Source organism: Vulpes vulpes, chromosome 7 (genome assembly GCF_048418805.1).
Source record: "Vulpes vulpes isolate BD-2025 chromosome 7, VulVul3, whole genome shotgun sequence".
Classification (NCBI taxonomy): Eukaryota; Metazoa; Chordata; class Mammalia; order Carnivora; family Canidae; genus Vulpes; species Vulpes vulpes.
Window position 1 is genome coordinate 37096824 of NC_132786.1, and position 25783 is coordinate 37122606.

Genomic DNA, 25783 nt, shown 5'->3' on the forward strand with positions numbered 1-25783 from the left:
AATATCTGGTCCATTTGCAGGTAGGAATTAAATTTACATGTTACATGTTGGGGAGGGAGGTAAAGGGATTTTGATTTTAGTTTCAGAAAATTTCTCAATTTGGGGAGATTCACATCATCTATGGATTGAAATTTTTTATTCAAAAATATTTATTTCTCCCTTCATTTAGGTTAAGTGTCTTTGTTCTATAATTTTCTCCATACAGATGTTACCTATTTTTGTTAGTTGTTTCTAGGCACTTTATATTTATGATAATACTACTAGAGGTATTCCATTGCCTTTTCTTAATAGTTATAGCAGAGTATAAAAATACAATGATTTTATATATTGACTTTGTTTGCAGCAGACTTGCTCACCTCTTTTATTCATTCTAATACTTTACCTATAGAGTCTTTCAGTTTTTCTACATGGACAAAATAACCTCAATGACTAGTGATTGAACTGGAGAGGAAGAAATAATGCTATGAATTCTTTCTTTTCCTTCCTGCATTATTTTAGTTAGAACTTCCTTATGTAAATTCTGCATAGAAATAGTCTTGTTGATTGAGAATATCTTGTTCCCAGTATTAAAAAGGAAGGATTTCAATTTTTCACCATTAAATATTATGTTTGCTCACTATACTATACACTTGAAACTAATGTAACACTGTACATTAACTAACTGGAATTAAAATAAAAACTTAAAATTAAAATATGTTTGCTGAATGTTTATACCTTCTAATCATAGTTTGTTGATTTTGTATCATGGATATAGAAAGGGCATTCCATAAAATATGATATCTACTGAGATATCTACTGATATACTGATATTGTATTTTCATTTAATAAAAATGTGTTAAGCATCTATAATGTGTCACGCTGTTTCAGACAGTAGAGATAAAGCAGTAACAAAACAGATGAAAACACTTGCTCCCAGGGAGCTTATCTTCTATTAGAGAACAAACACAATGAATAAATAAAATGCACAGCATGTTATTACATATTGATCAGGAGAAGGGATGAAAATGAAGTACAGAAGTAGAGTAGGTATGAGGGGGGACCGCAATTTTAATTCTAGTGGTAAAAATGCATCTCACTGAGAAGAGGACATTGACAACCTTCAAGGAGAAGAAAGAGCAAATGCAAAGACAGTATGGAATAAGTATAATAAGTGAGGCAATATAAAGTTCTAGTATAATTTTACTCCAACTAGGTTAATTAACAAAGAAAATGTTAGTATACTATTTTAGTTATTTATTCCCTATCATAAGCAATGAAGCTTAAAAATCATGCATGAACTATTAACAGCTTAAAAACATTATAAATCATCATTAGTAATAAAACAGTATTCATGTTAAAAAATACTAAAATAACCATTTCAAAAAAGAAATGTAAGTAATAAATTATCCTTTTGTTCAAAGTAAATGTCATTAGAAAAGTTCAATTAGAGACACACGAACCTGTCAAAACAAGAGACGGGAAAAGTATAAATAAGGAAAAAATATTCACAAGTATGAGACCTAAAACTCATTATAAGGGTTCCCTATCAATTATCGGACCCAATCCAGTACTAACACTCTAAAGAAACATGAAAACAACAAGGCAATCATTCAAGAGACTGCTGCAAAAAAAGAAATAGTTTCAAATTCGTTTTCTAGAAAGTTTAAGCTAACCATAAGCACAAAATTTTCAAGTTAATGTTAAGAATACGAAAGAAGAAAAGACTCAGCACTTCTAACTAGAAAAGAAATAAGTAGAAAAAGAAGAAAAAAGAAGTACATCTAAAAATGTAAAGATTGGCCAAAAGAGAATAAGGAAACTCCTAAATTCAAAAGTCTCAAAAGTGTTCTATGGAACACAGTTTGTGGGATAGCAGGTGTTTATGTGGGGAGAAAAAAAATAGGTCACATAAAATTGATCTGGTTCCTGTATGCAGGATATCTCAGAGTCTTTAAATATATCACAATGAATTATGAATTACTAAACCATTTTCAGGGGTAAGGTATAGGGGACATACAATAGGTGTGCAAAAATATGTGACCTTTCCCATGTCAGCTAGACCATGGAACCCTTCCTTTCAAGGAAAAACAAAACACTGTTAGTGAAATGCTGCCCTAAGGAAGGCAGGTCAGATGAAATTCATAAAATACTTTGAAGACTTTAAGGAATGCTTTGAAAAAAAGTTAAAAGGATTTTCTGGTTGCTGAGGGGTTTTTTTCTTTTAATTTATTATTGGCAGAAAGCCAGGGGAAGAATCAGTTGGACTTACAAATCTGAGTATGTGGATGAATAAAAGGTACAAAAGAGAATAAATAAAAATTCTGACACATTTTACTGAAGAGGCTATTTGGATACAAATATCCAAAAAAATAACTGAAATAAGTAGTCCAAATATGCTAAATCCAAGAAAGATAAATGCACAGGATGTTCTAAACCTAACTGATAAACAAAAAGAAAATAAATCACCAGGATGGAATGGTATCCAACCAGATCTCTGGATGATTTTGAAGACAACTGCAATTTGTAGGCAAAATTAAGTAGCTAGCCCAAGAATTGGCTCCTACAAAGATCTAATAAACTAAAATTCAGCATGGATTTGTTCAAAGTATAGAATATGTTGATGGAATTTTTTAAAGGTATGTATTTATTTATTTATTTATTTATTTATTTATTTATTTATTTGAGAGAGAGAGAGAGAGAGAAATACGGACAAGCAGGGGAAGAAGCAGAAAAAGAGAGAGATTCTGCAGCAGACTCCATGCTGAGCACAGAGCACAATGTGAGGCTCAATCCCAGGACCCCGAGTCATGACCAGAGTCAAAACTCAATTGTCAGATGCTCAACCAACCGAGCCACCCAGGCGCCCCAATGGAATTTCTAATAGATTTGGACACAGAACCAAGAATAATCTATTGTAAGAAAAGGCATAACAATAGCTATAGAATTTGTAGAGTCTATATCTATAAAGGTAGATTCCATAAGAGAATCTAGATATAAAACACCTGAAATTTTTTTGAAGGAGTGATAAAGTGAGGAACGAAATCATGTTTACTTAGACTTTCAACAGGTCTTGAACCACACTCTAAAAACAAAGACTTGAAATATTAAACTACTACCAAAAGAAAGATTCTGTCCCAGATAGGAAACTGTCTTGGTGGCAGAAAACAAAAGGCAGACATGAGCAAAATTTCAAATATAGTTCATCTAGGGATTTTAATGTGAAAACTTGTCTCGTTTTCATAATATTGAAAATGGAGTACACAGCAAATTTTCAGGTTTAGAAATAAGTAGCAAAATGTCAAGCTGCCAGAAACAAGTGAGGGTTATCTAGCACAATCCTGGTAACAACAACTGCCAGAGCCAGTACCAACCAGGACAGCTCCCATTCAAAGATGCTTATCTTGTGTCAGACACTACATGAGGCACTTTATATGCATAACTTTATTTAGTCTTTACAACTTCCTACAGAAGTAATTATCATTTCATTCCACCAGTTTACAGACTATACAATTAAAGCTTAGAGAGGAAAGTGACTTCCCCAAAGATCATTTAGGTATGTAGGTGGAATAATAGTAGCTGCTAAATGGTAAAGCTAAAATTCTAAATCTGGCCACTGACCCAAGAAGCTTTACCCTTAACTACTATGATGCATTAGAGGCCCCTGGAAGATGTGTCAAACACAAATTGCTGGGCACAATCCCCCAGAATTTCTAATTAAGTAGATTTTGTGGGTCTTGAATTTTTATTTCTAACAAGCTGATGTTCTTGCTTGAGGGACCACACCCTGTGAACCACTGTCCTATACCAAATGGCCTAAGCCACAGGTGGTAAAGCAGAGGAAGAAAGAGATCACAGTAAGGAAGGCTCCTGGAAAAAGAAAAAAATCTTGGTGGAGAAAGCTGTCATACCATTAAGGAAGAAAGAAACAAACCAACCAGTAATTGAGAGCAAGCTAAAATCACATGAAAATGTTCTTGAGCCTTTTTCTCACTTGGTGGGCAAAGAGTCTTCTCTGGAACTCAAGGAACCTAGAAATATTCAAACTTTGAACAAGGTATAAATTTAGAGGCAAAAAGATGTTCCCATGTTCAGGAACCTACCTCGCCCCCCAAACCCACTACAAATCTCTCCCGTTTACAATCCAATGCCTGGAATTCCTTTAACAGGAAATAAGACATTTCATCCATTATAGTCAGAAATGCAAGCCTGAGAAAGAAATAAGCCCTAAAAAGTGAATATATCATTGTCTGGACTTCAGTCAAAATATAAATGACTGCTTGTAGGTTAGCTATAGGTCTAATGTGATATGACATATCTAATTTTCTTAAAATTATAAAAATTCAATGTGTTACTTTGGGGAGAAAGCATGGTGCTACATAAAAGTTATCAAATTTGGTGTCAGAAGTCCTCTATTTGGGAATAAATGACTTCTGACAAGTTATTTTCTTCATCCATGAAAAAAGAATAATTCCTCACAGAGGTACAAGGATCAAATGTGATCATACCTATGAAAGCATTTGGTTCACTTAACTCACTTTTTCAATTGTAAGGTGTTATTCCTGTTTTAGAGAATAATAGGCTTTACAAAAGCAGTTACTAAATGTGCATTGTATTTAGATTTATGATGTATATTGATGCTCAGTATTACTTTGAACAAGAGAGGTCTTCTAGATTCCTGAGACAAAAAAGACATCAGGCATTCCTGAAGTAGGACTTGATAATATTTCTCAATGTTCAAGTCTGAAGACAATGAGAAAAATCTAGAACAAGAGCATACACACTGTTCAGCATTTTAGACAAAGATAGAAGACTGAGAAGTATGAAGTTTATCAGCCCACAAGGAGACTAGATCTCTACCTACAGAGACTGCAAACAGCAAGTTCCTATGATGAAACTCTAAAGCAGTATTTTCTCTCTTTTAGTGAAGACTTAACTGAATGAGAGCTGCTGTCAGGACATCATCCTCTGAAACCTGCAAAAGATAGTCTGTGTTCCCACAGTTGTGGAGCTTCAGGTAAGTTTCCTTTCCTCTGGAAATCGAGTAAGGAGGGCACAGTGTTACCTTGGAGCACAACAAAATATGTTAAAGACCCACATTCCCCTTCATCTGCTGATGGCAGAGACTAAGAGGAGGAAATTATGCTAAGGAGGATATGGCTATGGCATGAATGGTGGATGAGTCCACCAAGGCTTTGGTTGGACTCATTTATCTGAAGTCTAAGACTTTAGGACAATTGTTGATATATTTTCAGTAGAGTAGATTTAGGTCACAAACTGTAATATTAATAGTTCATCTGTTTAAATAAGGCACTAAATACTAGGTACCCCAGTCATTTCATACTAAACAAAGCCTACAAGATTTTAGGTAAGCCTCAAGAAGCCATGGAAGTTATATCTAAGAAATCTTTGCCTAACCCAACACAAAAAGTATAGTGATAAAAACTGGTAAGTCAGGCTTTACCAAAATAAAAACATGCATTTCAAAAGATGCCATTAAAAGAGTAGAAAGAGAGCAACTAACTAGGAGAAAATATTTGAAAGTCATATAATCAATAAAGGGCCTGTATCCAATAATGACAAGTGTTGGCAAGGATGAGGAGGAACAAGAGCACTTGTGCACTGCTGGTAAAACTAAAATTTGAAACTGCTACTTTGAAACATAGATTTACCACTTGACCCAGAAATTCTATTCCTAGGAAACTACCTAAGTAAAATTAAAACTATTTGCATGCATTAGCCAGAATAGCCAAAAAGTGGAAACAAGCCAAATGTTCATCAACTGGTAAGTGAATAAATAAAATGCAATCCATCCAATACAAAAAAATATTCTGACTAGGATACATACTACTACATGGATGAACCTCAAAAACATTATGCTAAGTGAAAGAAGCCAGACACAAAAGACCATAAACCATATGATCCCATTTATATGAAATGTCTAGAAATCTATAGAGATAAAAAGTAAACAAACTATTGGTTGAATGGATCTGGGGATGAGAATGGAAGTAAATGCAAATAGGCACATTTCTTTTTCGGGATGATTAAAATTAGATAATGTAATAGTTCCACACAACTCTAATTTTACTAAACTCTACAAATTACACAGATTTTACTAAAAATCATTAAACTATACCTTAAAAGGATGAATTTTATAGTATATGAATTCTATCTCACTAAAACCATTTAAAAATTAAAGCATTTTTTAAAAAGAACACATGGACAGCCCTGACTACAAATCCCATTAGGAAATGTTAATGTGGGATGCCTAGGTGGCTCAGCAGTTGAGCGTCTGCTTTTGGCTCAGGGTGTGATCTGGTGTCCCAGGATCGAGTCCCACAGTGGGCTTCCTGAGTGGACCCTGCTTTTCCCTCTGCCTGTGTCTCTGCCTCTGTGTGTGTCTCTCTTGAATACATAAATAAAATATATTTTAAAAAGGAAATGTTAATGTATTTATACAATAATATCCCACTTATACTGGTGTCACACTACTAGAAAACTTGATTCTTAGGATGACAAGGAGTACAAAGAATAAAACATCTCCCAACAGGGAGATGGCCATTGGTAAATGTATGTACCTTAGACTATAGGAAGAAATGGGAAGTTCTCTGCCCAACTTCTCCCAGGCTTGAGATTAGAACTTCATGACCTATTATATGTATAAAAACAGAGCACCGATTTAATAAGCTTAATTATCTGGTTTCCCTCAGCAGCTAACATTTAGGAAATGACAATTAGTACTGAGTAAAAAATCAGAATCAAACACTATCAAAACACAATCATCTGAGTCTGACCAACCTCTCACAACTCAACACCACTGATGGCAGAGCACAATGATTTTTCCAAGACCCTGTGGCCAACAATGGTCAGGGCAGCTGCTATACAATACTAGAAAGAGAATCAGTGTTTCTCCAAACGAGATCATCAGAAGGGCCACAGGTGCGTATTTCTGACAGAGACTCTCTTGCCTCATTCCCAACCTACTGAGTAAGAACCCTCCAGGAATGATGCCTGAGTATCTGCATTTTTTACAAACACCCTATGTAATTCTTGTACACACTAAAATTCAAACCCTAAGAGACTTAGGCTTAGGGAATATTTGAGATGGAATCCTTATCAAAGACTAATCCAAACCTCATATTTTGTAGATTAGAACATTTTGGACCAATAAGGTAACATCATATTCCAAGATCCCCAAATATTTCTTCAAACTCAGTTTTTTTAAAAAAAACTATGACTCTAGTCCTATAAATTATCAAGCATATTTACTGACACAGAGGAATTTATAACGTACCTTGGAAATATTTTCTTCAAAGATTGATGAAGATAAAAATGTTTAATCATTTAATGAGATATGTCTCTGCTCTCAGGAAAATTAATTCAGAGCACCTCATTACCCGAAGGTAGCAACTAAATGAGTCATCTTATATATAAATTATTTTCACTTGTTGGTATGTTCAGTTTAATTATTACGTTTTCCAAAATCTACATTTTTTGTGGAAAATACATAGGTTATTTGACCAAAAGAGAAATTGGCTTTATCACAAATCACTAGCATTAAGTTATCATTTGTTCTGAAGACATATATCTCCAGCGTGACAATTCATTTTTTATATTAACTCAATCTCAATTATCTTATGCATAAGTCCTAAATCACAAGCTAGCAGACATAGATAGCTTTTATACGGAACCTTGGAAATCCAAATGCTTAAATCAGTCCATATTGTTACTTCACAGAAACCTTTTGTCCATAGCCTTAATCATATGTGCAGCTTCAATAAAACTATCTGTATTCCATCTGTGTTTAGTGATTTTGTCATTTTTTAAATGGGGTAAATAATGCAAGCCAATATCGAAACTCTCTAGATCCTAGAATATTGATCTAATGGCTTGTCTACTACAAGGCTGGTGTCTAATGTTTCCTTATGGTTGAAATAGAAAAAAAGAAAATCTTCCCACATCAATGATATAGTGGGCTTGCTGAGGTAGAAAACATTCTCGCTACTACACTATCCAATTTTGGTCAATGATATTGTGCTGATATTTAACAGGGAGGAAAAAAGACCCAAATAGCAGACATTTTCCAGACTGACAACTGAAAAGAGTTTAGGATGAGCAAATTCAAATAGATTTTTAAAAATGTAATTACAGTAAGACCTCTTACACTAGTGACATTCAATACATTCTTATATGCAACATTTTGACAATCTCAATCTTTTTTCTCTTCTTCTCTTTCTATACTGCTATCTTTTTTATTTCTGATAGATTGTGAGAGACCTAACATATGTCTTGAAAACAACTCTATTTTCTGCTATTGAGAACTGTTCTTCAAATCCAGAAGCCATATTCTGGTACATAGCTCTTTGCTAGTGACACTGGTTTTAATCTCTAGGAAAATGAATGGTGGGCTACTAACTCCTCCATCTCATGAAATTTTTACTTCAAGGATGTCAGCATCTTTTTATTTCCTTGGCTCCTTTCATGATATCATCACTGCATTCTACAGAATGTTTCACAAAACTTAAGTCAGTAAAGTCATTAATTGTAAGTCTACTTGGTTAGGACAGAAGTTTGATCTGTGTTGGCTTCTGTTCTATCTTTAATGGGAGAAATATTAGCAAATTAATAGCAAAACAAAGAAACAAAGAGTGAAGCCTAAAATACATATATATCTTTTAGAAACTAATCTGTTAACAAATTTTCCTAAAAATAGCCATGCATATAATGATCCTCTTCTGCCTGGTAAGGTTGCCAGATACTCAAAAGTCTGCTTTCCCCCACTTGATTTTTTTTTTTTTTTGACAATTGAATGTATGAGGAAACAGATGTTTAACAAGAAACAAAACGGTTTTTGATCTGATGTTTATCCCTGGTAACCTGTCATCCCTTCTCACTAAAAAGGTTACTGTGCTTCCACAACATCCCATCTCCCAAAAGTCACAGAAAAAGTTCAACGGAAAGAGTCATAATAGAAAATAACTTTCTTTCATTTTAATTTGAGGTTTGAAAGGTAAGATTCTGGACCCTCTTCCTCACTGCCCCCTTCCCTCCCATGCCACCCGGTATTACCACCTACCAGAACCAGGGAGTTTCTAACTTAACACCAAGTAACAAAAAGTAACTTATGCCAAGTTGGGAGGTACTCCTTTAAAATCCACATTCTGGGAGCTTTTATCTGCCCATCTCCTGCCAAAAGGTCCATTTTCTATAAAATAGTTCTTAAGCTTGTTCAGTAGTACATTTCTGCCAGTAATCACATTTCCGGCTTATCACCTTTTGAGATCTTCCTGATTTCAAATATACATATAATGTAATTGAATGAAATAACTACTTTAAAATAAAGTAACGGCAATGTAACATATGCTAATGATTTTTGATTTAAGGGAAAAGGTTGGTTGGGGCAATGTAAAAAGAATGAAAAGAAAGGCCTGCAACCCAGAAGCTCAGGAGGACTGGACAGGGATTTGATAGAACATGCCAGTGAACAAAACAATGGTTAGAAAAAGGAATCAGAACACAGCAATAGTGGCTTTAGTGAGTAAGAATAGACCCAGTGCTGGATGGATTGTATTTAGTAAATTTTTAGCCTAAAAATATCATGCAAAAGATTTTTTCAATGACCTATAGAGCTTTAAGAGAAAAGGCTGAAGGCTGACTTAGGGAAAACAGTAAGAAAAATTAAATGGACTAGATGCAGAAAAAATGTCTTTGTCCTGAATTTCTCTAAGTCTGATGGCTAGTTTTCCTTTTTGTGATGCATATGTTATGCCAAGACTCCTCATCCCTGTAGTAGCTTAGTTATATATAGCACAAGCCAAATCATTTATGCTGATTATATCATTCATTCATTCTTTCTTTCATTCAATTACTGAACTCCTATATGTCACACATTCTGTCAGGATCTGTATAAAGTTATATAAAACAAATGTTTTTCACAAGAGATTCCAGTCCGTAGCTACTATGACAATGTAGTGTTCAGGCAAAAGGGAAAACGGCTTTGGAGATACAGGCCAGAAAGTCAGGCCTCCACATCTACCCACACCTTTCTCTAGTGTTTAGTTCCAAATACCTGGTCTACAATTTCCTAATCATTTCATTTTAGCTGGGGACACAGTACTTTCTCATCCACTCAATTTTACAATAAGCTGAAATTAGACTCATGCTTCTAAATAGTACTCTTGGTACACTGTTCATTCTTTTTTTTTTTTTTTTACACTGTTCATTCTGACACAGTAAGAAGCCAGATTGAGTCAAGAAGGTGCCTCTCTTCCTATTTATCCTAGAAAAATGTCCAAGGAGATATAAGAAAGGCCAGTTAGCTTTAGGGATTTCTGTGACTAGGGCATTCCTCCACAAAAAGCAAAATCCCATCTATTAACCCACTTCATTTCAGCCACTGAGCAGACATAAAATTGAAATAACTTTTAGTTACTGCCAATCTGGGATCTATCTAAACCAATGATCCAAGAATAAGAGGTTCCACAACCCACTGTCAAATTCTACTCCATTCCTTTTAATTCTGAAAAGTGTAAAATCTGGTTGCTTTGTAATATTCTCATTACTTGCTTAGAGAAATTTCAAATATCCACCTGTAAATTATCTAAGTCTCCTGGTTCCATATTATGATCTTCGAATGCGATCATTCAATAAAAGGATCAAAAATTAGTTTTATGCACATCAATTTTTAACCCCCTCCTTTTCCTTTCTTTTCCAACAACATCCTCATTGCTGAACCAATATCCTAGAAATAGATACAGGATCTGGACTCCTCTTCTTCACAGTCTGTCTCTGGTAAGAAAATAGCTACAAGCTATAAATAAGAGCAGTGATTTCCAATCTTCTGAAATTTGCAGTATCCTATCACTGCTTAATTTTAGGTTACTCTTCAGTTCTTCTTTTCTCTTTTTCGGTTAAGGTGACCTAAGACCATAGTGCTGGGCACAGTACTGTACTCATTGTCTTGTCTAGTGTCTCTAGATAGTAGACAGTGCCCATGACTCCTAGCCCTTCCCGACAACCTCTGCAGCCTCCTGTCCTCCCTCTTCTCCATCTGTACTCTGTTCTCCAGACATAGTAAATCACCATGCAGCTCCCTGACCAGGCCATTACCTCTCTCAGATCTGTGCCTCGTACATTTACAAATGCTGTACCCCTGCTGACACTTGGGCATAATCATAGCAATTATCACACCAAACTGCAATGTGCTGTTTCCTTGTCCACCTCTATTAGGCTGTAACTACTGAAAATGGACAACATCCTCTACCCATCTACAATGCTTAACATATACGAGTACTATATTCTTTGTCAAAATAATGAAGTGATGAGTGAGGTTCCAAGCCTGGGGCTGATGCTCCACCCTCTAGCACCCTATTGGCTTATCTGTCTTCCATAATAGATTGGGAGCTCCTCAAATGTGGGAATGGAGTATTTTCTCATATTGTAATGCCTCTTCTTGCTCCCTGAAGACTATTCAATATTTATGTGTTAGGGTGGTAGTCTTTTGGAGTAACAATCAACTGTCAATGAATATTCAAATGACACCAAATGAGATGGAGGCATTCTGTAGTACCAGGTTAGAACAAGTTAACACTCCAGCCCAACAGCCTCTCTCCAACCATGGACTCACTAAAGCTCAATTTCCCTGTTTGCCAAAAAGGGTCAGTCAGTTTTAACAGTCCCAAACCCCATAGGGTTGTTTGAGGACTGAATGAGTAATATATCTAAGGTTTTAGTGTTTGACACATAATAACTGCTAAAATATTGTAAATTTGAAAAATGATGTGAGACTGCCAGGTAGGTTGTAGAATCTGAAACCTGCTCCTAGTCCTGCCAGAAACGACACACGTGGTGGTTTCCTATCACAAGCATTCATCATTCTGAGGGAACCACCATGGCATGGAATCCAATTCCATATAGCCAGCTCAGTGCTTAATCAGTTATATTCCTTGGGACAGACACCAAGTCATATGTCACAAAAACGGACTTACAGAATCTTGCAGTAGTTCCCAAGCTGACACACACAGTGGTAATTTGCCCAAAAGCTAACCACCAAAGAAACTGAATGTGAAGGAAACACTTGAATGGGTGTTCTGCCAAAAAAGAAAATTACTTGCCTTTTTTTTCCTTCAGAATAAAAGTGAGCATTTCAAAGATTACCATATTAAAGGGCTATCCCACGAGTATTTTTTTCCCAGCCACCATTTTTCAGAGAAGTTCTAATCTATAAAATTTAGATCACCTCCCCACTTTCCTCTAATCAATGTCAAGGTAGGAAATGTAGAGGCCTTGGAGCAGTGAGTCATTAGACTTCGCAAGAAATGCAAATTAGCAAAGGAAAGTGATTTAAAAAAAAAAAAAAAAACTTGCAAAGCTCACAGCCTGAAGAAAAGTAGTGCCTCCCACCTGCCCACCTCCTTCACTCAATTCCAGCTTCTTAAAACCAAAAGGCTTTCACCTTTTCTTTAAAGGAGCCCAGGAATCTGCCCCATAGCTGCTGCTACCGCCCCGGTTTGTCCTGAAGTTTGCAATTAATGCAGTAATTAAAGCCCTTTCAAAGGGCTCTTGGTTCAATCAATGGTGTTTTATTTTCTAGAAGAAGAGGCTCTCTTCCTATAAAAACACAGGAGGAGGTACATTTAAAAACTATATTTTAATTGCAAACAATGTGGCTGTGATTCCCAAATGGCAAAAAGACGGTAAGAAAATAACTGGAGGTGGGGGGGAGCCTGAGATGGCACTAGAGGGGTCCCCGAAATTCCTTTTCTGCCATGTTCATGCCCTGCTGCTGCCCTGCGGCAAAGGAAACTCATTTGAAAATGGAGCAAATTGGTAAAATTAAACAGATGGGAGCCCTGAGTCATATCACACCACTTCATTAATGCATCCAGGATGAACACAACATAACTAAACAAAACCAGAAGAGTTTAAAAAGTTTAAAAAAGAAAAAGGAAAGCCTATACTTTTCTATATTGACTGATAAAAGGCAGATTTAACCCAAACGGACTATTTTAATAACTGATTTTCAGATGCAGGCTGAGACTAAAAGCAATCAAGTTTGAAATGCTACCAGTTCAATGACCCTTTTTGCCATGTCTACAGAAATCATTCCTTTCATAGCTCTTCTGTGTGACAGATCTCTAACGCACAGTTTGGATGATCCCCTCCTTGCCTGGACCTCCTTCAATGGCTCCTTCTTTATGTAAGATACAGTCTCTGCTCCTGCCACTATGAGCAGCCCCGGCCCATCTTTCCAAATTCACAGCTTATTTTCTAATTTTCTAAGTGATTCTGCACGCTCCCCAAAACCATCTCACTTCCATCCTGGGAGTGCATAATAGTTCATGCTCCCAGACCAGGTCCTTTGGACAGAATGTCATAAAGGCAAGCTGGTACTAAAGAAACCCTAGGCTTAAAATCCAGCTCTGACTTTACTAGTGGATGAGGAAGTTCAGGTCACATATTTATATTTTCTGAGCCGGTGTTTCCTTATACAAAAGGAGGGTAAGAGAGCTTTCTTCCAGATTGTTATAAGGATGATTGTAGATTTATAAAGTACCCAAGCCAGTGCCAAGCACTTGTGTCTGTTCCAAAGATTCTTTGCTTGACCAAACTTTAGTCAGGCTCTTAAACCTTCACCTAGGTCCATCTGTATAGTTCTCTGTAAAATCCAGTTTTAGCCAGAACCCTGCAAAGCCCATTTCTAGAGTCACCCCTCCCCTTACCCCACCTCCTAGACTTGATATTTGATCAGGTTTTCATCCTGCACCATCCTCAAGGTGAGGTCTGATCATCCTGGCCTATCTTCAGCAAGAACTCAGGTCAGTTTAGCCAGAATCCCTCTCACCTCAATGTTTCCTCTGAGTAACATTCTAACCACTGCTCCTAAACCTGCTTCTTGGCTATAGATCCCCACTTGCCCATGCTGTCTTGATAACTAAGTCCAGGTCTATGCTGAAGTGTCTTTTCTTTTCTTTTCTTTTCTTTTTTAAGATTTTATTTATTTATTCATGAGAGACACAAGGAGAGGCAGAGAGACACAGGCAGAGGGAGAAGCAGGCTCCATGCAGGGAACCCGGCACGGGACTCGATCCTGGGTCTCCAGAATCACACCCTGGGCCAAAGGCAGGCGCTAAATCGCTGAGCCACCCAGGGATCCCTGAAGTGTCTTTTCCCTATTGAACGGTCCTGAATAAAATCTCTTTTTACTACTTTGACTACTGTCCAGCTCTGGTTTTTGACACCACCCACCATTTAAGGTCCACTTCCAACCAGGCTCCTCTCAAAAAAAGCCTGTTATGTCCCTTTCAGGTGGAAATGAGCTCTACTTCCTCTGAATACTTATATCATTTATCCATGACTTGCTCCTTTGACATTTTGCCAAAAGTAATCTTGTAGTGTAGTTATTTTGCAAGGCCCAGATACCTTCATAATGAGACTCCAAGCCCACTGGCCATAGACCATGCCTTCAAGATCTTTTTATCCACCACAGTTCCAAGCACAGAGCCTGTGACCTTAATTAATTCATAATCTAAAATGAAATCTATTGAGTTTCTCCAGTTCATTGTGGCTTGTTTTTTTTTTTTTTTTCCATTCCAAAAGAACTTAGAAAGTACCACACCTAATTTTGCAGATCAACCACCATCCCCCTCTCCTCATGGTTCCATCCTCCTTTTGGGTCTCCCCAACTGGCACAAAAAAACCTAGTGAAATAATTCACTTTTTTTTCCTCATTATAATGTTAAATTAAAATATAACATGTCGTTAAATTATTGTTTTAGAAGTTAAAGAGAAAATTTTACAAAATTAAAAAACCAGATCATGAAGACTATCACAAGAAGAAATCTTAATGTACTGGTAGAGCAATCTTTCCACCCAGTTCTGAATAACTTCCCAGCCAAGTTTCTTAGCAACCCTTCACTATCAATTCTACTTTCTCACACAATGTCAACATTTCCCTTCTCTGTGCATGGGTACCCACTGCTTCCCTACACCCCGTGAATCTCTTCATCACTTATTTAAATCAGCTCTTCTTCAAAGAAGCCTAAAATTTGGGGGGGTGGAAAAGTATAATTATTAATTGATTGAAATTATTAATTAATTGAAAGTATAACTATTAATTGATTACTTCTTTCTTTTAGGGGAATACCCAACAGTGTGAAGCCCCAATTGCAAGGGACTGCTTCTCTCTGTTGGAGAAGGAAGAGGACTCTGAGGAAAGAGTGTGGGTAGGGAGAAGGTAGGTGCTAGACTGTCAAAAATGACAAACACCTACCATATCACAAAGAAAAATAAAACAATAAAACCTTTCTCCCCCCTGTCTTTTTTCTCAGCTGATAAACCAGAAAATCTTATTACATGGAAAAAAACCACATTCTCCTAGTAAGACTTTGAGTTGTGAATGAAATGAACAAAGTATATCTACCTGTTCTTTGCTTGCTCTATTTTTCCCTACGTCAAACTGCAGCACCCTCCTCCTCCGACTTCCAGCTTTAAAAATAGAAAGGATGGGAAAATGAGACAAGAAAACTACCCACCAGAGGAAACATACCAGTACTTTTGAGTAGGTGAGAAATTTTCCAATGTGTGGTACAACCTACCTGCTTGTCAAATAACTGGACACAATCCTGCCCTCTGCCTCATGGAAGCCCTGCTACTGACAACTAGACAAGCCATTAAATAAGTCTTTCATGTTTGAGGGAAAACAAAAGTGTAGTAAGTCAGGTTTTATGTAAAATATTCTAGTAGGTTCTGTCAGAGACCCACAGAAATGTGGCCTTCAATTTCGCACTCATAACCTAACCAGTAAAATAAGCACATATATATCATCATCCACAACTAACTGCATGATGAGTATCAAATGAATAGTAAAAGTAGTAATACTGGACCCTCCTTGGACTGTGCTGGTGGCTTGTTGGTGGGGCGAAGGGTATTGATTCTCTGTCTCCCCTCCTCTCTGGAATTTCCTGAGGGAAACAAACAAAATCATCGGCATCATTTTTGTAAATAGTTGGACAAGTTCCAAACACCTATTTCCAAAACCTGAGCTTCTTTTGTAAAAAGTGCCTGGGTACAATGCTTAGCCACAAAGGCTCTTGGAGGTTCCCTACTTTATCCAATCCAATCTATCCTGGGTCTATGGAACAGACCAATAGTCCCTCCAGCAAACCAACCTATAGAGCACTAACAAAGACCCCTGAGCATTGCCCAGTGTCCCATCCTCCTGGTAAGCAAGTTAGGCCAGAAAGTCTGCCATGTATAGAAGGCAAGGAGGATGTCAAGCCATCCCTGAGAACACAAGCCCTCCCACACTTGGCCACAGCAGGGAAAGAAGACCTAAAATGGCACATGGCCCAATGAAGGGCAGACTGGATCAATCATATGACCAACTCCTAACATGGTAGGAGCTTGCAAGGAAGATGGTGAAAACAAGGAGCCCACAGAATTCCCTGATTTTCTCTTCCCACACCCCAAAAATGAACTCTTGGTAAATTTTCTAAGGCCTATAAGGGTTTCTACTATTCATAAATCCATTTCATCCTAGTAATGAAAACGTCTAACTAAAGAATACTTCCACACAGGCACCTTATGCAATGAGACATGTCCAAACTAGGCAGGTGCAAGAGCTCTGCTTATACTTACTACAAAGTTGGTACCTGGGCGAGGTCTGAAAAGATAGAACTTTCTTATCTACCATTCATTGCCCCTATAACTAGGCCATGGCACATTAAAGCAATCGGGAATTTGTAGACCAAATGAGAGTTAGAAATGGACAGAAGCGGGACCCAGGAATTCAGGAGTAGCAAGTAAAATAGGCAGATATTGAAAACACAGAGGTGTCAACATTTATTTTGTCTTTTTGAAACAATGCTGTACACCGCATATGCTAAGGTCATTAGAGCCTCCCATAACACTTTCAGGAGCCCTTGATTCATGGAGACATGGCTTTGTTTGTTTGTTTTGGTTTTTTGTTCTTTTTGACAGACAGCTCATATTTAGCTTCACAATATCAACCTGTATAGATTTATTTTTAATTACAGATAAAGGTGTTTAAATGCCAATTAGAGCTCTTGATACCGTAAAGCTCAGGAAACCTCCCCAGAACCCACAAATTCCCTGCTCCTGTCCACCAACTGCACAACACAAGTTTATGGCTTCATTGAGCCTAGAAGTACCTGCCCATGTCCTGTAACTGGAAAGTATTTGCTTTGGGAATATATTCTCTTGTTGTTCTAGGGCCCATTGTGTAGTCAGGAAAACATAAAGCCTAGAACTCAGGTTAAATCCCAAGATGACCCCTTTTCCTTTTAATTTCAGCAACTTCTTCAGGAAAGATGGCCTTTCAAAGAGGCTGAGCTGACAGATTGTAAAATAAAAATATGCATCACAATGGTAAGGTTCTTATTCAGCATGTACTCAGAGCACCGCATTTGGCTCATAAGTGCTCAGGCATATTTATTGAATAAATGATGATGAATATGGAGAGCATAAGCAGTGCTCTGCTGACAACATTTTCATTGACTTTTAACATTTTGTTGGGAATTTAAAACTGGACCTCCACAGGACACTGCTTAAAAAAGGTCAGTATGTATTTAATTAATAGCCTTGTATGAAGTCCTATGCTGTATAACTATGAATGGAAATCAATGATAACAGTGAACATGCTGATTGTTTAGTTGGAAAATCATTGGTTTCATCCCTATCTGTTCAAAAAAAAAAGTTGCAATGCATTTAAATGAATGACATGGCAATCCAAAGAATCATCAGAGTTTGAAAAACACAGACCCATAATTCCCTGAAATATTGCCAACTCTAGGCTAGGCAGACCTAAGTTTGCCCCGTCTCTGCAGGAACTAGCATAGGTAGAACCTATTGAAATAGGAGGTTGAAAATTTAGAAATTCATGCAGTGTTGCCTGCACTTCTCCACCAAGATCCTGGTGGGAATTAGTTCACTTAGGGCCAGGATCAGATGTTGGTACTCTGAGGAACCTTCATTAAGACCCATAAAGTTCAGTCAGACCACTGAGAGTGGCCAAGAAATTCCTTTGATCTACTAAGAATTGCCTGAGAGTTAAAGAGAATATGGTTTTGTAAAAGGATTTCTCAAATCAACAGCTCGGAGAGTTTATTCCTTTTAAATGTAACTTTGAAAATATCCTATCCAGCAAATAAACACACAAATGAAGAAAGGGACCAAATTACACAAACTGTTTGGGAAATGCTAAATCATCATAATAATAGCACTACAAGAACAAGATTTGTAATTATTTCTAGTTTATAATCCAGGAGCAATAACACGTCAGATAAATTTATAATATACTTAGGTACCGCAATAGGTTTAATGGGTGGTTGCTATTAAATGTTAATAATAAAAAAATGTAGAAACAATTATAAATGAGACCAGAGACATGAATTTAAATGAATGAATGATGGTGAAATAATATCATAGAAAATGACTATATTAGTACAGACTTCCAACTCTATATGGAAAGAAAAAAAAACAAACCCTTCTCTTAAGATTAAAAAAAGGGGAGGCATGTTTTCTAATAATAGAATTTAAGCCAGGGTGTTATTCTAGTTTTCTCCTATTAAAACAGAAACGACTTTTCTTCCAAGGAAAAGTGTTCATTTTATTTTATGAAAATATATAAGAACACAGAAATAACCTCTTCCCCATTTGATGAGGTTTTTTTTCATGAGAGTTTAATTAAACTCTAATGACATGTGGGCCTCGGTTTGTTAGTACAAAAGCTGTCCAAAGAAGGGGCAAATGTCTAGTATTGATAAGATGCTCTCTGTTCTAATTATTTTTCTTAACCAAGATAAATACATGCAAAGTGCTTCTGCAAATGATTTATAACACACTATGCAAACACAAAAAGAAACACAGTCCTGTTTACCCAAAAGCACCATCTTAAATTAATATCCTCTCTAGAGTTTTTTGTGCGTTTTCTGTTTGTTTTTATTCTTTCTGGTATTTCCCCAGAAGAGGTGCTTTCTCCTTCATGGGAGAAATTTAGTTTTAATCAGAAAGTCAAGATCTGAACACTTGTGACATGTGATATCTCCACTCTGGTTAAGCATACATGTTTCCTCTCTTCCAACTTCTCCACATCCCACCAAATAATTGTAGCATATTAGGAGCAGTAAATAATCAAAATGTACTTGGTAAATAAGGGAGAGCAAGGAGTAAATACTATTTTTTTTTATTATTTACACTACCATGGTTGCCATATATGTTGCCTTTCACTTTTTTCCATGAACTAAGATAGAAAAAGGCTGCATTTAGTAAATAAGGAAACTTTCTAAGAAATCTGAATTAGTTTCAAATTTCAACTTCACTATTTATTAGCTGTGTATATTGGGCAAATATCATAGCTACTACGAGACAGTTTCATCTGTAAAATGGGTACAATGATGTCAACTTCTTGGTTAGTTAAAATTTGAGGAGACAATAAATTTAAAGAACTTTAGCACAGGATGAGCACAAAGCTTAAATCATTAGAAGATGGGAAGCAGCATTATGTCCATTTTTTTTGTAACTACAAAAAGTTGGTTTTCATCTTGCTCAATTCCCCCAAGATAATCTAAATACAAAAATTCTGCTCTCAGCCTGGTTCCACAGAGTACTCAGCAATATGGGAAATATTCCCAAAGTCCTGAGCCCAAAACATAACAAGCAGCGACTCTGCACTCCAGTTAGGCAAGTGGGGTCTGGCAGACTGCTTTTTCTCTGTGTATGTGCTGGAAGGGTCCCTCGGGGTCGTTCAGGGAACAGGGCCATCTCTATTCCCCTGCCCAAGGGCATCTGCCACAATCTGCTGCTGCTTAGGCTCATGGCTTAACATGAGGTACAGACAGCACATCCTCTCTGTACCTCACGCTAAGCTCCGAGCCCAGCTGCTATTCTCAGAGTTCCCTTACTGGGTGTTTTATTACTGCTCTTTCTCAGAGTCCTGTTCCAGAGTCATTCTGGAAGGGGAATATTATCACTTAACTTTTTAAGGAAAGGTGCTTCTCTCTCTCTTCAGTCTTTCACCTGCCTCTGGGCTGCTACCGTCTACTGCATTTTGCAGAAAGAACCCCTACAGCAGAGCCAGCACAACTGAGCCTGAACAAATACTCCTCTCTGACCAACCAACTGCCCCAGACACAATGCACACCCGAGAGAAGCTGCCTGCTGAAGTGGTGCTGTTCAAACTTCAGAGAGCACAAGAAACACTCAGACAGCAGCAGCTCTGGCAAGGACTCAGGGGTCTGCGGGCCTAAGGAGCGTGTGGCCAGTACGAGGCTGATCTGCACACCACACTTAAAGGAACTGTGGCATCCAGATTGGGAGAGTATGGATTCATAAGGGAATGGACAGAACAGCACTCAAGGAGCTGATGCTCATCCTTATGTCTGCCTCTACAGTGACTTCCATGTCCCCAGCTACACTGTATCCTTGTTGCCCTAAGCTGGCCCCTGATGACTACTTCTTTGTAGTCATACTAATTAACATTAGTAAGGTGCTTACTATAACCTAGATGCTATATATACATTATCTCAACCCACACTCACTCATCTCTAAGGGAGACACATTACTCTCATTTAATATCAGGTTCAGGAAACACTGAGCAATGTTCCCAAGGTCACAAGTGACACAGGTAAATCTAGAAGCCCAGTCCTGACCCTTAAGAAGGGTGCTAAGTCAACCCCAGGCTCCAGATCTTCCTCTATTGGACCTCACCATGTCTCATTCCCTTCCTGGAGAAATATTAATGTACATGTGAGTTGTTTCCTCATTCAGACAATAAACTTGTTAGCACAGACCTTTTAGAGACACAATGTCATCTCTGGACACAGAGATACCTGGCTCGTTCACTGCAGGTTATTGAAGACATAGCCTTGTCCAAGTTGGTCTGACTTCAGTAGACTCAAAACACATCCAGTCCTCCCTACCTAATCACTCACACAAACTCCTTAAATAAAGATCAACAGGAAAGTTTACTGGTAGCATTAGGTGCCCACTATGACAGACAGGACAAGACAGCCTCACTCAAGGGACAATGAAACTAGCATTCTATCAGACTGCACTGTTCTGAACCTTGTCATGGTTCTAACAGAGGAAATCAAATGACCTGAATGCAAATAAATGCCTCTCAGCAACTGTGTGACCTTTAAAGTTCTGTAAACCTTTTTGAATCTTGGGTTAAAATTGGAATAAAATGACATACCTTGGTGTTAAGGAATAAAGAAGGCAAAATATGTAAAAATGTTCAGCACATAATAGAAACTCAGTAAGCTCTAATTCTCTTTTCTTATGCATCTTCTGGTTTTCCCAAGAATCTTTAACTTAAGTAGTTGAAGAATCCTTAGTGACTACCGGGTCTCATGGCTCCCAAACCTAAGCACCCACCAGAATCACCTGGAGAGGTTTCCAAAAATGCAGATTCTCAGGATACACTGTCTGGACCAAATGAATTCTACTCTTCAGGAGAGATCTCTGTATTCTAGTCTGGAAACCATTTTTGCAAACGACTAGCCTGTCCAAGATCGGAACATCTGGTCCAAAACTCCATCCATGGTTCTCCAAGATGAACTGGACTGAGAATCTGCTGTCAGAGGTTTCAGAGCTTTTTTTCCTATGTTATAGAGATTTCCTTTTCAAACTTTTTCCGGCTTCCTTTGATTTACAATGTATGCTTTTCATAAATACGAGTCCCAGGCTATTTACTTATTACAGTTAGGAATGCCCAATGTAAAAATCATTGCATGAAAACACTATTATTGCACAGAAGGAAACAAATGAAAACAGGAAATTTAGAACCATTCTTCCCATGATGGTTCAAACTCCTTATGCAAATATCACTCAATGTATCAATTCAGCAGCTTACTGGACAATAAAAAGACTGTATGTAGAAGGGCAGGAGAAATGCATTCAGTTACTGTCAGAATAATAACTTTGCATTTCTTGACTACTGTGCATTAAAATGCTCAGTCATAGCTTCAGATACAGCTAGCTCTCTGTCAACCTAACACACAGTCCAAGGACCTTTTGACTCAAATATTTTTTTAAATTAGATTGATAGATGTCACATCACAAGTATGGATGTGACGATGCATTAAGTTCCCATAGGACCCAGGTACTATATACAGACAGTAGTTAGTTCTCAAGTCAATGTGTCAAGAAAAATCTGAACAACAATTTGTCACTGAAGTGGCTTCCATGGTACATAGGATTCTTATCTAAGGGGGCAAAACACTAATAACAAGGTGACCTTCAGCAACATTTTAGTAACCCTAAATATAACTTGATTTTTAAAACTCATATCTTTGTATAAAGATTGTATCTTTCAAACAGTCATTCTTCCCAACTCTATGCAAAAAAACAAAACAAAGGTTCTGAAAAGGGCTTCCTGCTTATGTCTAAACAGATAAAAGTATTACTAAAACTAAATCTTAATAATCCAGAGGCTGAAAAAATTAATAATAATAATAATAATAATAATAATAATAATAGTCCAGAGGCTGCTCACAGTAACTCCAGCCCACCCCTGTCTGGGCTCCACCCTGGCACTCAGCCAGAACCGCTTGCTAGAGCCTCTGTGTCGCTACTGACAACACACACTTTTAAATGCAGTGTTTGGCAGTGGTCAGCACTTAAGAAATGCACTCTGCTTTGGACCTTCCCTTCCCCATTCTCCCAAACAATTTTCTAGGGACTCAGGCACAGCTGACAGACTTGGACACTTTTTCCATCCTGGATCCACTTACGCCTTCCTTTCACTTGTCTGACTGCTCCTTTCCTGTCACCTCTGTCTCCTCTTTAGTTACTGTTCCTCATGCTTCCTTCTCTACTCAACTCTACCTCACCCTCTACCCACTTTTCCCTAAGCCAGTATACCTACTCTCATGGAGACAGAAATAACCATGTCCTTGTCCAAAACTCCCACATGCACAAAGCCAGCCCAGACTGCTTTGTGAGCTCCATCCATTCCACTGCTTCCTTGGCATTTCCACTGGGATAGATCAAAAACACGATGAGCTGAATGCTCCTCTGTCTGCAATCCTCCCCATTCCAGGAGCCATCTTCCCCTCATCCCCTGTACAAGCAATCCACCTTCATAACCAGGACTAAAAGAGGCCTCCAAGGTAGTCTCAAATCCATTTGCTTCTCTGGAGCCTACTGTTCCCACTCTAGTGCAAGCCCACAGCCTAATCTCACTTGCAACCTGACCTGAACACCTGCATGAACTGTAGGTCCCTTCTGGTTCACACTCTGCATAACAGCCACTTGTGATATTTTCAAAATGGAAATCTTGCAACTCCTAGGCTTAAAAATCCTACAGTGATATCCTATATTTTTAGGACCAAGTCCATAATCTTTAAAAATCCAGATATGATCGTATTTTTCTCCTCACTTCTGAGATCTCATCCTTCCCTTGTTTGCACATATCCTCCTCTCTTCTGTCCCTCATCCCTGCTTCAGAAATCAGACGTGATTTTCCCCCCTCCCTTTCCCTGCCCCCTTCAGAAATGCCTCATTTTCAAGGAGCCCTTCCTGTAGCTTTCAAACTAAAATAGATTTTTCTGTTATATGTTCACATAGTACCTTGTACTTTTCCCTTATAAAGCTTACTGCAATTGTAAACATTCATCCTACAATTCTTTGTGTAACTGTTCTTTCTACTCTGTGAGCTTGAAAAGAGCCAAGTCTAATTTCATCATTGTGATCCCAGAAATCAGTACAAAGACTAGCAAATAACAGATGCCCAATAAATATTTACTGAATATGTAAATTCAAAAAGTACACCCACTGCTCCTCTTTTTCTATTAGTTACGTACAATGATTTAGTGAGCTCATGATTCTCATCATTTATTTAAGCAACATCCTCAGAATGGCCTCTACGGTTTCTCTCTCACAAGTCAGGAATACCTACCTAAATCTAAGAGGACAGAAAAGGATTTGGGACCGTATAAACTGACTGCAAAAGATGAGGGACAAATTAATGATAAAACTCTAATCCATTTTAATGAACAGACATGTCCCCCAATTTTCCTACAGGTAAGAGATGTCTCCAGCTACTGTCTAGTCATCTAGAACTCAAAAACTTTACAAAGCCAAACAGCCCATGACAAAAAGGAAACTGAAGAAGAGAATATAAAATATATTGTTATCCTTTATACTTTACACATAACTCTTAAGTATCCTCTTTATCTTAATATTTGATAAAAAGATATTTTTATAAAAAGATTTTTAAAGAGAACATAACAGTAACATGCATGATGTAGATGCACAAAAGACTATTTCACACAGCTTCGAAAGCATTCATTTTTGTCTCTCTCTATTCACCTATTATGAATTGATTCCTTTTCCTCTTGGTCACACAAAGGAAGCACAAGCACACACCCCGTTAATCATAAAATCACCAACAATTCTTACATTAAGGAACTAGGTGGATGATATTGGCACCTCAATCATTTTCATGGACTTTCCAATGGTATTTTAAAGAGAAATATTACTAAGTACATAATGACAGTTATTTAGCAGATTACTGGAAAAAAATACTAAAAAGTTAATAAACGTGATTAAAAATGGTGAAAAGATTACTCATCAATACATTTAATACACCGGGCAGGTTTAACCTAACAATTTTGCTTTTACGGGCAGCTTTATCAGCCATTTTAATTTATCCTACTAAGAAGAAGTGTGCATCATGAAACCCAATTAAGTCAGCAGTGATAAAGCCTAAGAGTATTTCTCCACAGCCCCTATATCAAAATGATTTGTTAAACATGGAGCTCTAATAGTCATCCTGATGTGCTAGTGAAAGACACAGTTAATGTGGCCTTACCCTCTGCATTTTCAATGACACTGAATGAAACCAAACATATAACTTTAAAGATTTATTGCAAAACTAACCTATCAAATGTTAAGTTGAGCTCAAGGAAGAGCATGCAGTTAATACCATATTTGTCAACGATAAACATAGATGGCTGTTATGATCTGCTCTACATATATCCATTGGACTCTCCACTGTGATGAAGCAGAAGACAAATTTGTCCACTTTTCAGATAGTCAAGCTATTAAAGATAAAATGACCATCACAAACTGGAACCCTGCCTATTTCAACCAATTTGGTCTGAAGTGAGGTTCAGCTATGGCCCCCAGGTATTAGTACCTTTCAGAGAAAAGTAAAGACTAGAACATCTCATCCCTTGTCCACACACTGGGCAGAAATAAACTATTGCATTTGAGCCATTATATATTTGGGATACCATTTGTTACAGCAGTCAACCTACCCTAACAAATACATCTGCTATGAGAAGGCAGTGTTCTAAAGGAGCAAAAATCCCTTAAACAATACACAGTCCTTGTTACAAGTTGTATTAAAAGTAGCATTTATTGCTTTTCCTTGCTAAAAAGTAATACACATTAAATATAAAAACTTTAGAAATACACACAAATGAAATGAAGCAAATTCTAAACATTGATAATTCCAATTCCCAACTGTTATGTAGGCTTCTGTCATATAACTTTGCAGGCCTTTATTTCTCTTGAGATAGACACACAAGATAAACAGATTAAGACAGAGGAGGTAAACAGATGATAGATAAAAGTAATCATACACATATTGTATAATATTGACAATATACTGTGACCGTATCCCTAAGTTATGATACTTTAAACATTCTCCCACTAAAGCATATAATCTAGAATGACAGGTAGAAAAGGTAGCAAAAGGTAGGCAGAGAAGCAGACCATTCTGGGAAAGGGGAACAATACAGGCAAGTACACAGAGATCTAAAGCCACTAAGCACGTGTG

The 25783-nt window shown here is 37.4% G+C and overlaps 1 protein-coding gene and 1 long non-coding RNA gene across 7 annotated transcripts in view; one reads left to right on the plus strand and one right to left on the minus strand.

The window, feature by feature from the left end:
- LOC112916111 (uncharacterized) overlaps window positions 1-20095 on the plus strand; it is an 81875-nt gene extending 61780 nt beyond the window's left edge. Inside the window, exons 2-5 of the long non-coding RNA XR_012002568.1 lie at window positions 4902-4993; window positions 15114-15211; window positions 17290-17364; window positions 20006-20095. This is a non-coding gene — a long non-coding RNA (uncharacterized lncRNA). The remainder of the gene's footprint in view (window positions 1-4901; window positions 4994-15113; window positions 15212-17289; window positions 17365-20005) is intronic.
- Window positions 1-25783, minus strand: part of NRG1 (neuregulin 1) — a 1080326-nt gene that overhangs the window by 1042674 nt on the left and 11869 nt on the right. The window lies entirely within an intron of this gene.